The 13624-nt window shown below is 39.0% G+C and overlaps 1 protein-coding gene across 2 annotated transcripts in view; it reads right to left on the bottom strand.

The window, feature by feature from the left end:
* The window catches only part of LOC124857578 (copine-9-like), a 347174-nt gene that overhangs the window by 323864 nt on the left and 9686 nt on the right, over nucleotides 1–13624 (bottom strand). The gene's annotated exons all lie outside the window — the stretch shown is intronic.

Genomic DNA, 13624 nt, shown 5'->3' with positions numbered 1-13624 from the left:
AGTCGCCTCTCCTAAACCGTTCGATGTACAGATATGAGCGTTGCACCAATTAATCTTCAAAGCTTGCTGGAGCTCACAGTGAAGGAATTATTTTGACATCTTTTACCATTTTGTCATAAAATAGGTTTGTTTCAGAGAACCAAATCTGCCTTCCTAAGAAAGCTTAAAATTAAACAATTTCTAAATCATCGACTTTTTGTTATGATTCTGGCACGTCTGCTCTACCCTGTCTCCCTGGCTGCAATCAGCAGATTAGATGCACCTGGTGGCTGCTGCAGTGTAGCGCAATCTGTGGAATGCCAAGCACCTGTGTCTCCCCTGATATATACTGACTCTGACAAGCAGACGGTGCCAGATTTTTGAAAGCCATTGTGTGAGTAGATATCCAGCGTTCCTTCCTGTCTGATCATTGTTCTTGACCTTGCCTTGCTTTTTGGATTTATGCCTCTGCCTGCTCCCTGTCGGACTATTTGGATTTTGGTTGTCGACCTTGTTTCCTGCATCTGGTTTATGCCTCTGCCTGCCCCTTGCCTGACGCCTCTTGTTCTGATCGTTGACCCTGTTTCTGTCCTTGGATTATTGAGCCAGCCTAGCCCTCGGATTATTCAGCCTGGAGTCACTTCTTACCTGTGCTGTGGAGATCACCGCCTGCCGCCCACTGAGGTTTCCCCTCTGGGTTTCAAGTTCCACGCAAGATAAAAGCAGGTTAGTGGCTTTTCTGATCACTGCAAAATCTGGAGAGACTACAAGTCACTAATCCCTCTTTCTGCCTCAGTGATTCCTGGAAGCTGTGAGGAGTGTTACCTGTGTGACGTTTTCCTGTGGCTGAATAAACCTTTTAAACTTTCAGTACTGTGTCTGGATGAATCTTGGGTCCGCCTTTTACTGATTCATAGCACTTTTTTACACTGTCACATCTCCTACACAGATAATTGTTGACACATGAAATTCTCCAGGATTGTTCACCGATGCCTTTCACCGTTTTCTTGTGAAGTATATTTGTTTGAGTGAAAAATCCATCTTTAGGTTAAAAAAGGTCAAAATGATCCACTTTTTCACAGTTTCACACCTCCCAGACAGATTGTTGTAGAAATTTGAAAAGCTCCATGATTGTTCAGCAAGGCGTGCTGATATGGTGCATGAATCAAATTAATAGCCCTTATAGTTTCCGAGTTATTAGACGTTGTTCGAGAGCATGTTCAAGCAGTTTTGTGTTTTTCTCCACTTTTCCCTTTTTTTTCACCTAGTATTGTGCCTTCGATATTATATTTTCAACAAAAAAGGATTGATATTATCGTTTCCCTATCCGTTCTGATAAAACCGGTCCAAGAATGACGTTGATAGCCCTTACGGTTTCTGAGTTATGGGCAGTAGTTCGGGAGCATGTGCCACCATATTATAAAGCCAGGCCATGATGAGACACAAAGTGTGGTGCTGTGTGAGTGAGAAGCAGCAGCTGTTGGGCGCTCATTAGTTACCATAGCAACAGAACACAGCTGCCAGTGAACTTAAGTAACCTCTGACAGAGAGTGTCTCTGAGGCTGAGCTCAGGCCTCAGAGACACTTCCATGAGTGATCACTTCCATGAGTGATCACAATTGGCTATGTGCACAATATGGCAACCGCTAACATCCGGTCAAAAGTTGTGAGGGCGGGGACTTCCGGGTAAACGTCCCTGCCATTCAGGTTGGATTATTTTGATAGCAACCAGTAGAAAGAAATAGGTATGTCAATTGTCCAGAGGAAAAAACAATGCTATCAGCGTGTGAGTGGATGGTCGCTACACTGTTGTGTACCTCGATGTTCGTGTTCCTCACGCTATAACTCTAAAGTTAACTTTCACAGCTTCCCTGCTGATAATGTAGCACGTCCGCAATGGCTAGCCAAAATCCGGAGGGATAACTTTAGTCCCACTAGAGACACACGAGTATGTAGCCGACATGCCTTACCCAAGGATCTGATAGATACACCGGGGGGAGGAGATGGTTAAAAAGGGGTGCTATTCCCATTTTTTTTGAGTGGAACATCTACTCGTTGCCTGAGAAAAGACCCGGTGTGTGGGACCGTAGGCCTCGGGAGGAATCTGCCGCTGCAGATCCGCATGTGGACCCTTCTGAATCGGAGATTCTGTTTGTATCTCCTGATCATGATTACTGTGTTTCACCGACAGCCGGAGTAATGGCCAACGAGTTACAGATTGAAAATGCTGCTCTGCACAAGAGAATTGAACAGCCACAGAGTCTAATGGAAGGACTGCAGCTGCGGATCCGTTTTGGTTTGGAGCGCTTTGCAGGCTCAGACGACGAAATCAGGTTCTATACCAGGTAAGTTTTGTGTTTTTGTCCTGCTCAGAGTTTTACTCGGTAGTCCTGAAAAGCAAACAACTCCTTGCAGCAACAAGAGCTCAAATGAAATATAAATGGAAAAAATAGGTTGTTTCCACATAATTCAGCACTGCAGTTTTTAGTTCACTAGTTCAATATTTTTTTCACCACAACTGTACAGTCATGGCCTTTAAGGCACAAGTGTTTATGTTTACAACTTTTCTACAGACTTTTTGTTTGCAGTAAATGCACTATTATGAAAATGTTTTGCATTATACTGTTATGCTTTTTTATATTGTTTTAAGTTAAGCAGGATGGAGGTCTTTTCAAGAGTGGTTTATTTATTTTAGAAGGATATTTGTTTTTGTCTAATTTTATTTTGCAAAAAGAATAAATTATTTTATAAATTGTTGAATAATTGTTTTTCCATGGATATTTGTATCAGTCAAAAACATGCATCGAATTAAATTTGGGTTTGATTCAAATGTTTCCAAAGTCATTTCACACAAAGAAAAAGGGTGAAACAAATCACCAGGCCTGTAGAGGTGGGGTTGGATGGCCCTACCAGGAGGTGTCCCTTATTTATTTATCAAGGAGTTGGCAACCCTAACTGGTGTAATCCGTGCAGTGTGGTCAGACAAGCAGTAATTAATGTGCAAAAGGATGATATCCATACCCAGATGTATTTTTAGCTGCATTTATAATTTTCTTGCGTTGTGATATTTAATCAATGCCAATTTTAGAGCTGATTGAGATTGAAGCTTTGTGATTTTACTCCCTTCTAGTGGAGTAACTAGGAACTACATGTGATTATAGTTGACATAATCAGGAGAAAACCACATTTTTATAAAATTTTTCATACCATGAATCACCCTCTGAAAATGTCTTTTCAAAAGCATTTATAAACAGGTGTTTGTAAAAGTTGTATTGTTAGAGCTGTATTTTAATTTCTGTGCATTATGTTTTTGTGTCTTTTCTTCTTTTGAAGAAACTTCCTCCTATTGATGAGCTGTTCCTTTTTTTTTGATGTACCACCTCCTTGGGTCAGCCACACAGAGATCTTGCTGAAAGGTTTGGCATCCACCGAACAACTGTAAGCAGGATCATCACCACATGGGCTAACTTTCTATACCACCTGCTTGGAAGCAAACGCCTCTGGTTGCCCAAGGAGGTGGTGCATGCTCGACTTCCAGCAGAGTTTGCTTCATACCCCGACACCCAAGTAGTGCTTGATTGCACTGAAATCTACTGCCAGACACCATCGGATTTCCTATTGCAGAGTGAGGTGTTTTCTGCATACAAGTCCCACTCTACACTCAAAGCCATGATCGGCATGGCACCTCATGGTGCCATCACATTTGTCTCTGCCCTTTTTGCTGGATCCATGAGTGATCGTGAGATCTTCAAGCAATCAGGCATAATCAATGTATTAGAGCCAGACATGGCAATAATGGTTGACAAGGGCTTTCTAGTTGACAATCTGGCTCCCTGCAAAGTATATAGGCCAGCCTTCCTCTCGGGGAAAAATCAGATGAGCCCACATGATGTTCATGAGACTCAGTCCATTGCTCGGCTGAGGGTCCACGTAGAACGCTGCATCAGGAGAGTGAAGGAGAACAAACCTTTTGACCGCGTACTACCAGTGTCTGTGTGTGGGATCATTGATGAGCTCTTCAACGTGGCTTGTTACCTGGTAAATTACCAGAATGGGCCCCTCGTGAAGGCATGGGCATGTTAAAGCAATAAATACAATGTCAACAGTTACATTCTCAGATGTTTAATGAAATGGTATAGATTTAAATGATGGCAAAAAGATAAATGTGGGTGTTGGTTAATTTTGTTTCTCAAACTGTTAAATAGGCTTCTTCAGGTGATATGTTCAATTAAAATACTTTCCAAAACTGTTTCCATCCTTTCAATGAGAACATGCTGTGAAGACTTAGCATTTATATTCATATCAGTTTATTTTCTTTGATCTCTTTACATTTAAACTTGCATTTTGAATAAGAGATGTTTATAAGAGCTTTTCAAAACATTGGCTCTTTAAAACCTCAAACACTTCTCAATTAACATTGCTTATAGTTAACAAGTGGGAAACAGTTGAAAAGAGTACCATTAATAAAATACTGTTGGAACAAAACAATTCATGGGATGATTGATGTTGATGCAATGGCGGTGGAGGAGGGGCATCCACGTGCTGATACAAAATAATCTATCTACTGGAAAAGTAAACATAAAAGAAGAAATGATCAACCTTTTCTCTGATTGTCTGACACATACTAAGATCCCTATAAATGCGTTGGACAAGAATGTCATCCTCTGCATAGCCTACAAAATCGCACCACTCCATGCCTGTGATCAGGAGCTGCCCCTGCACCTGCCAGTAGTAAGTGACTTGACAAAAGTTTCATTGTGCCATTACAATTCAATTCAAAGATACTTTATTGATCCCCGAGGGGAAATTAGAATTCCAGTACAACCTATCCAAACATACATCATGACACAAGACAAGGGGGGGACGGGTCACCGAGGCTTTGCTGCCCACTCACAGGCGCTGCCCTTGCTAGATGAGAAAAACGGCTACATTAGGTAAGTAGAGGGAAAAAAAACATATTTCACACTTTATCCTTAGCAGCATACAGTTTGAGATTGCAAAAAACCTCAGCACAAAGAAGCAACAAGTTTACAAAACATCATGCCAGGAACGGTGAAGGTGGTGTGAGGGGGTGCATATGTTTATCTTGAGCATGTGTGTGTGTGTGCAAGTCCATGAAGCACTGTCCCAGAGGCCATTGTCCTTGATGGTACGTTGAAATGTTCATCAACCGGCCACAAAGTTCTGAGCAGCTCCACAGATGTCCTCAGGGAAGGGAGGGGGCAGAGGGAGCAGAGCGTCATGTTTACATAACTTCCAGGAGAGGTTGAAGATAGCTAGCCATCAAGGCTGTGCAGGGGAGCCAGATTCAGAAAAACATTTTCTTAAGTACTTACAATCAACATAACTTTTAGCATTGGGACATTTGATCTCCAATAAACCAAAGGTTGTTCTCTCTGTGGGATCAAAAACTACACCATCCGGAGAGGATCCCAACCATGGAGCATCGGGATGAATGACGAAGCCGCAAGGCCAATAGTTGGTGTTCTTGATTCTGGTGTATTGTTGAATAGCCAATGGTTCTAGTACAAGACCTCTCTTCATAGCCGCCGTGGCTGCTATTCCCTTCTTGATTCGCTGCGCTAAACTCAGAGCAGAACTTCATCAAACTTCATCTAAACACAAAATAAAAAGTCAGCAAAAACTATAAAGGTATTACTTGGTAATTTTAGAACAAAATACAGGATTTCAGAGTGTTGGTTGTTTTTTGTGAACTTAATTGTATTTTGATTTGTACTCTGGGTTTACATTTGCTATTCCAAACTGTATTTTTAGCAAAGTGCAATTTTGATTATTTATGAGTGTCATTGCACATTAAAAGAGTAATAATAATTATGTGATAAGAAAAAAACGTTGTTCACAGAGTTTCGTTTCCCTGGGTCTCTAATATATCTGTGACTCAAATAAACTGCACATGTTATAATCCATCCGCTGTTTGCCAACCAAACACGGAAGAAAACAACAGCAATCACTCTTACAGGAACCTGTACTGTGTTCAGTCTATAAACAGAAAAATAGCCAAAAGCAGAAAGAACTGGCCATTGCATTAACAATTTAAAATGGGGTTGAACTTACAGCAAAACAAATAACTGAAGCCATTAGAGACTAGCTTATGAGGTTCTCATGCAAGCTAACGCTAAAGCCAAAGCTAGATGTATACACCTACTCAATCACTTTTCCAAACAGCTAGAAATGCTTACTACTTATCTTACACATCAGTGACATAAGAACCCCAAAATATAGTCCTATTTTTGTGGAACAGATAGCATTTCTTGTTATTGTTTCACCCTACTCTGAGTTCATGAGGCTTATCGTGCTTTCGCATGGATCTGTAACAGACCGCCCTGATACTCACTCTCCCTGATGAGTCTTTGTTGGACACTGTGGTTAAGACAATAAAACAGGGTAACAGGGTAGAAATCTGAAACTACAACTATGAGGTTAGGTTAAAACAGACTTCATATAATTGCAGAAAGCGATAACGCATTAGTTTTAAAATAGAAAAAAAGTTGTAAAGTAGATACGACCTAAAGCTAGTTAGCTGAACAGTGACTGAATGTGTTTAACGCTTACCTTCATAGATGTCAATGTAATTCGACACGTAAAACTTGAAGCCCTTTTCTTTTTTGCAACGTGGCGCTGATGATAAGGCTCGAATCAAGCGGAGAACATCGTTGACTGAAACTTTTGGGAGGTCCTGAAGGCAGCGGGTGTAGTACAGCGCCATTGCTTTAGGTGGTGAACAACCGAACAGGAAGTACTCGCCCTCACAAATTCCGATAAGCGGAAGTTGTGTAGCCACAACATGCAACGAGCTAATAAGTCAGTCATAGTTGACAACACACTAGACTTTCAAAATAAGACCTACACATACTCTACAAAATAAAAGCCTTTTTTTCACACTGAACATCAACCTTCCATATTTACAAATGATTTTTTTAAAAGCTGATAATAGCATACACAATGATTTCAGACGAGCAAGCAGGTTCTTTATGACTAATGGAAATAACCCAGACTTGAAAGGACCACCCTGCTAGATTTTCAAAATAAGACAAAACATACTCTACCAAACAAAAGCCTTTACATTTTAAACTATAGATAATTGGAGGACTTGGCTTCACACTACTGTTGGAGCTCATCCAGTGCTGGAAATAGGACCATGTTGGCCTTTTAAACTAAAGCTTACTGAAACATTCAAAATAAAAGCCTCAGTCTTCCAGAGTTACTAGTAATTTTTTATGCTGATAATAGCATACATAATGACTTTAGAATACCAAGCAGGTTCTTTATATCTAGTGGAAGTACACCAGACCTAAAAGGACAACTATACTGGACTTTCAAAACAACACCTAGACATACCCTACAAAATAAATGTCTTCATATTTCACACAGCGATAATTGTAGCATTGGTCTTAACACTATTGCTGGGACTCTGTGATGGAAATGGATCTACTTTATCCTTTCAAAATAAACACTGATATTTACAAAATAAAAGCCTCAACATTCCTTGGTTGGGGCCAGCCATAGCAATACAAGAAGAACAGTGAGTGGCCTGACTCCCATGCCATTGCCTGGTGGCACCTTTTACTACATATCTCTAAACTGGACTCTTTACTTATTGCCGACTGCCAAAGCAATGCAAGGACGCATGATTACTGGTGAAACAAGAACAGGTCTAGATAGACATCTTAACCTTCTACCCTCAATCAAGATGCACACCGTTCTGTTGCTTTGGTTCTGTACCTCAGACACGCAACCTTTGGCTCTGGTCCGAGAAGCACGCACCAAGAGGCAGGCCCCGTCTAAATTTCTTCAGAAATGTTCTAGTTTATTATTATTATTATTGTGTGAATGCTGAAGAGTGAATAATTTTAAACGACAATTTCATAGACATTTGAATATACGCTGTAGTAAGCATTAGCATTTTAGCTAATTTTAGCTTATACGTTGCTTTTTGCATGGTAGATGGGTTAAATTAATATCAGCCTTCATGCTAGTGATAGCCACTATGCTAATGTTAGCATTTTAGCTTCTCTTTCTCCTCTCTTCTCTCTTAACTGAAGAACACTTTTGCCTTTTTTAGGCAATTTCTTGTTTGTTTTTGTGTTTGTTCAGCATATTTGTTGTTAGTTCATTCCTTTTCTGAATATTCTACAATTTGTTATGTATTTTAGCACTGACTTCAACTTCTTAAGCTATATTTTTGCTTCAGTCTATGCTTTTTCAGCTCATCTATGGGCAGCTCTATCCTGCTTTTTTTAAGTTTTTGTCAGTTCTTGCATTTCAACAACTGTCTCAACAAGTAGTTTTGAGGTAACTTTACATTGTTAAGCTGTTTTATAGCTAATAGTCTTCCTGTTTAAACAGAACAGATGACAGTTTTTCTTTGCTGTTTCTACTTCTACTAATTTATCAGATTTCTGCAGATTTTCTGCAGTTAATTTCAGCTTGTTTCTGCCAGCTTTCAGCAAAACAAAATTCAGCTGTCAGCATTCACACTGCATTTTCGTAGGAAATGCAAATTGTTTTAGTTATTATGTATATTGTTGGAAACATTTAAAATACTTAATAGAGTCTGAATTGCTATGCTCAAGTTATGTTTAATAATGTGTGAAATAAAATGTATTGTGTAACTTAGTGGCCTGCTAACAGGCCTCTATGTGTGTGTTTGACTTAGATATAATTTGCCCGGCAACAGTGAAGATATGGAAACAGACAGTTCAACTGACATCTGATAAGTGTATGTTTTTTCTTTGCCTGTACACGCCTTGCTTTTGAATAAAAACTGCTGAAGCTGGAGAGGAGACCAGAAGTGTTCGTGGTGAGCAGCAAAGGGGCTGCAGCGTTTCTCCTGGCCGGCCAGAAAAACTTGACTGCGCAGTCTTTGTGTTTTTATTTTTACTATAAAGTATAGGATAGCTTTTCCAAAACAAACCAACACGCAGGAGTTCTAGGTGACAAACTCCAGCAATTTGGTGACCCCGACGTGATTTGGGAAAAGCAGAGAGATTCGGATAAAACAGAGATCCACCAACGGACATCTGACACCGGGTACCCATCTAAACTATAAAATAAGGTAAGCAGAACCTGTTTAATCAAACTCTGCTTTTGGCATTTTTCGATAGGCCTAAATTAAATGGTGTCTTATGTCCAAGTAAGTGGAAAACTCTGCAAAATTTATTAATAAGAGGAAATGTAAGAAAAAGTGAACGAAGTCAATAATAACAATAATGTTCTAAAGAGGTTGAAGATTTTTTCCTGAGTTTGGCCACTCCACATGTTTTTTGACGAAAATTCATGATTGTGCTGGGTTTGAGGCCCGTAGTCTGGGAAGCTACGAATGCTGTGTGAAATATAAGTCAAGATTATACGCTGAGACCAGGCAAAAGCAAAAGGTTGTGAATGCTGTGTTTTATGCGAGTTCTGCCTCGATAAAACCAGATTACAGATGTAATAATACACAAAGCACATACTATACTATAAGTCCTGTGAAGCAATGAATTACTGTGAACAGATCATATGGATCTGTGAGACCAGTAATAGTGAGAGCATGACTGTGAGTTATAAATGACATTTATATCAAGACCAGTATGAGAAAACTATGAGCTGAAAATAGGATTATTCAGCAAGACTAGTCATAACTGGACGGCATTTAGTGCATTCCAGAAAAAATAAAAGTTGCACAAAACACAAACACATAAAAATACATGAGCTGTTCATGGAAGGTATAATCTATTTCTACTAATTTATCAGATTTCTGCAGATTTTCTGCAGTCAATTTCAGCTTGTTTCTGCCAGCTTTCAGCTAAAAAATTCAGCTTTCAGCATTTGCACTGCATTTTCGCAGGAAATGCAAATTTTTCTAATTTATTTCTGTGTTTCGTTCTCATTATCTCTGAAACAGTACCAGCTACTGTGATATTCTCACTTCTGATGGAATCTCCTAAGTGTCAGCTTTAATTTGATAGCAATATTATTTAAATAGAGTTTGTAATTGCTGAGAAAAACTCAATTAGATTTGAGCATGTTATTTCTAGCTCAAACTTCACGAAAACCCCTTGGAGCACCAAATACGGGAAAGATCAAAACGCTGCTCCTCCGTAATTTCTAGAACCTCTTGATCGTGCATCAGACTCTACTGTATGCAAAGTATATGTCTGAGAAGAATATGACGTACGGGCCAGACTGCTCCTAAGTCAGTCTCCGCCTCATAAGCTTGTGTAAAGTTTAGTTAGGCATCCTTTTTGGTTCCCGGACAAGCTGACTGAATTCAGTGGAACGAAAAAAATCACTGTATGCATACATAATGTGACGAGCCATGAGAAAAGTAGAAACAAGTCAGCAAATCGCAAACGGAGAAAAAGAGAAAAAACCATCCATGTCTGAGAAAAGAGTGATATTCATTTTATTGCAAAATGTGCAAGTTGAAGTTATGAAGTTACCACTCAGTGCTTTAAATGACAGTTTCGGCGGTTTTAAAACGGTAAGTTTTGCGTTTAAACTCTGCCTGTTTTCAATGTAAAACCCAGCCACCATCTGCATATCAGGAAGGGAAAATCCACAGCTCATTTAAACAGTTGCTTTTTTTGGCTCCGCATGGCTTTTGTTATGAGTGTCGGCCAATAAGCTGCATGCTTGATGTAAGCACATGGCTACTTAAAGCAGCTGATATTTGAAAAAGAATGTGTTTCTTGATGATAGACAAAGCTGAACTCACGGCCCAAGAACTAAACCACGGCTGGTACAGCGCCTTTGGACTGGTGGCAGAGGAGCTAGAACGTAAGATATCAGAAACTATTGCCATCACAACATTTGAAGAAGACAGAAACAGCAAAATGGAGAAGTTCTGTAACTTTGACTGTAAATGCTACGGGAGAAGAAAGGAGAATTCTTCACTTGGGACACAGTCCTGTAGACGCAAACGTTCTCCAGAGCTCATGTACAAAAAACGGATGGATTCTTTAGCAGCAGGACATGAGAATCATCAGACATCTTGGAGTGAGTTTGACGACTTTTAAAAAAAAACTATTATGATGCATATTTCTTTTGTGTCCCCTGTTCAGAAACACCTATTCAAAATGTGTAAACTATGGGCCCATAGCTCTATTCAAACCTGCTTTCTGATCAGACAAACACACGTTGATTACCAACCCTCAAACTGCTGTCTTATTGTGCCATCCATTGAGTGATTGATTGTTGCAATCTGGAAGACTGGTTGGATTTCTTTGTATGTTAAAATATCCCATATAACACTTTGTTTGAAAAGTTCCTTAAAAAAGCAGGAATAAGAATGTATCAACATGTTTATTTTAGACCAAGTTGAGTCCTGATGCAATTAGCAGACACAAATAACATGCAGAAATAAATTTAAAAAAACTTAAACAGTTGACATTTCTCAGTTTTGTAAATGTCAAATGATTTAAGTTACGTTTCCCACTTAGTTTTAATTGTGTGCGTGTTACCGTTAAATTTGGTGTTTTAATTGTTTGGACAGTTGAACGCTGTTTGTTAAATGCACACATTTATTGTAATGCAGTGCTGAAAATGATCCTTACATAGAAAAATAGTGCTGTGAGTTCAATGAGAGTGTACTCAGTTGCATTTGAGCTTCTGTTGACAAAACGTTGAGGGAGGTGTTGCAGCAAGCTATACAAAGTTATTCAAATTAACAGCTTTTGTTACCGCCCAGCCTCCAGGGTGATTCTAACGAAACTTTGAAGCCTGCTTTCTCCTTAAAGTACTTTGGAGTGCCAACATTCATAGCTTCTTCAATTCTTTTTCGATTTCCACAAGTTTGACATCATTGGAAAGCTTAGACTCCACTCTTTCTTCTTACAAATGATCAATCCTGCACGACTTTAACGCTGCAGCTGCTATGACAGATCTAAATTGATTGGAAGTAATTTAAAAATGAACTTATTACAATCAAGTACAATACTTATAAAGTATAAAGTAATTCAAATAGTTACATTACTATTACCTTTTAAATGGAGTAACCTGTCACTGTAATCAATTACATCGCCAAAGTAAAAGCTCTAACATTTGCTTATTTCTTTACACTGTGTTACAACCACAAACTTCAGTGTGTTTTACTGAAATGTGAAGTGGAATGAAAATAAGACATGGTTTTCAATTTAAATAAAAATTGAAAAAGTGTAGTGTGCTGCTTTACTTTGAAGTGTTGCTAAGAATCTATTAAATAAATATTTACATGAAAAAATATTTCAGCCTTATTCAAACTTATCTCCCAGTTCACCCTACGGTTTGCTCCACTGCGAAGCCTATGTGATGTATATTTCGTCATCTGTTCTCGACCACTAGGGTTCATTAAGACTCTCTGCGGAAGTCAGTGTACAGTCCACATATTTACGATCGCGTTAAATGCACGCACCATCAGGAACCAAACTACTCTCAGTCAAAGTGTGGCACCAAACACACAGCGGACAAAGAAAACGGTGAGTGGAAGTCTGAGCCGAGTAGAAAAAGAAGAGAAACCGAATAAACATTGTTGAAAAACAGTGCATTTGCTATGAGGCTTTGCTGAAAACTCCACAGCCTTGATTGGAGTGTGCTTGTTCAACTGAGCTACAAATAGAATGAACAGGGAGGGATGCTTGTCTGCAAGGTCCTAGTGTCCTTGTGTCCATTAACATGGGGAGCTAAGTCACAAGGCCTTAAGCTAGAGAACAACTTCTATCAACATGTTCTAAACACCCCAAAACATATGCATGAAGATGCATGGTGGTCAATTTCTACTGAGCAACATTTATTACAACTGAATCCACAATCACATTTAAACAGAATTTTCTAACCTCCTTCATATATTCTAGATACCATCCAGATGCCCGTTAATCCAGGGTGGTGATGTTTCCTGCAATAGAAACTCTTCAGTGTTATATCAAAGAATAATTTGTAATATTGATGAAGAAAACTTTTAAAGCTTCCAGCTCTCTGTGATTGTAGCATGGGAACAGCTGGAATCAAATTGTGCTGAGAGGATATTAGTATATAGTAATAGTGTGGAGGTAAACAGGATAATGTGGAAACATGCTTGATTAAATATAACTGAATAAAAAAGACTTACTATCAGTAAAGAAAATAAATATCCGATCAGAGTTTTGCTTCTGATTGCGAAGAAATGCATTACTGCTGCTTGGTTAAGACCACAACCTCCCAGTATTCCGCAGTGGAGGGATAGAATTAGAAAGGTCTATATTATGGAAAAAACAACAGCAAAACTACAACTCAAGATGGAGACATTCGAATCCAAGTGGAAACCTGTAGCTAGATTCGTACTGACACCCTGACACCTCTACTTACGTGTTTGCATGTCTTTTGAGTTTATTTTGTGTTATGTGTTTTCATTACTTCAGTCTTTATTTTTATGGTGTATACTGTTGTTTCTTTCACTGTAATTAGTGCGGATTTACATAGTGGTAGATGCTAAAGAAAACTACAATCTCTTAGTGAGGTTAATGGATATTGGAGAGAAAGTTATGTGAAAATGTGAAATGGGGCAAAGACTGATCTGCACATATGTCTGTCTAAAATGTATAATGGAAAATAAGAAGTTCAAAAAAAAAAAAAAAGACTTACTGATTTGGCAAAACACTGGAAGCATGAATGAAACAATGATGACAGCTTG

Source organism: Girardinichthys multiradiatus, chromosome 20 (assembly GCF_021462225.1).
Source record: "Girardinichthys multiradiatus isolate DD_20200921_A chromosome 20, DD_fGirMul_XY1, whole genome shotgun sequence".
In the NCBI taxonomy this organism is placed as follows: domain Eukaryota; kingdom Metazoa; phylum Chordata; class Actinopteri; order Cyprinodontiformes; family Goodeidae; genus Girardinichthys; species Girardinichthys multiradiatus.
Note: the sequence above shows the minus strand (reverse complement) of the source record. Positions and strands in the feature narration are given on the sequence as shown.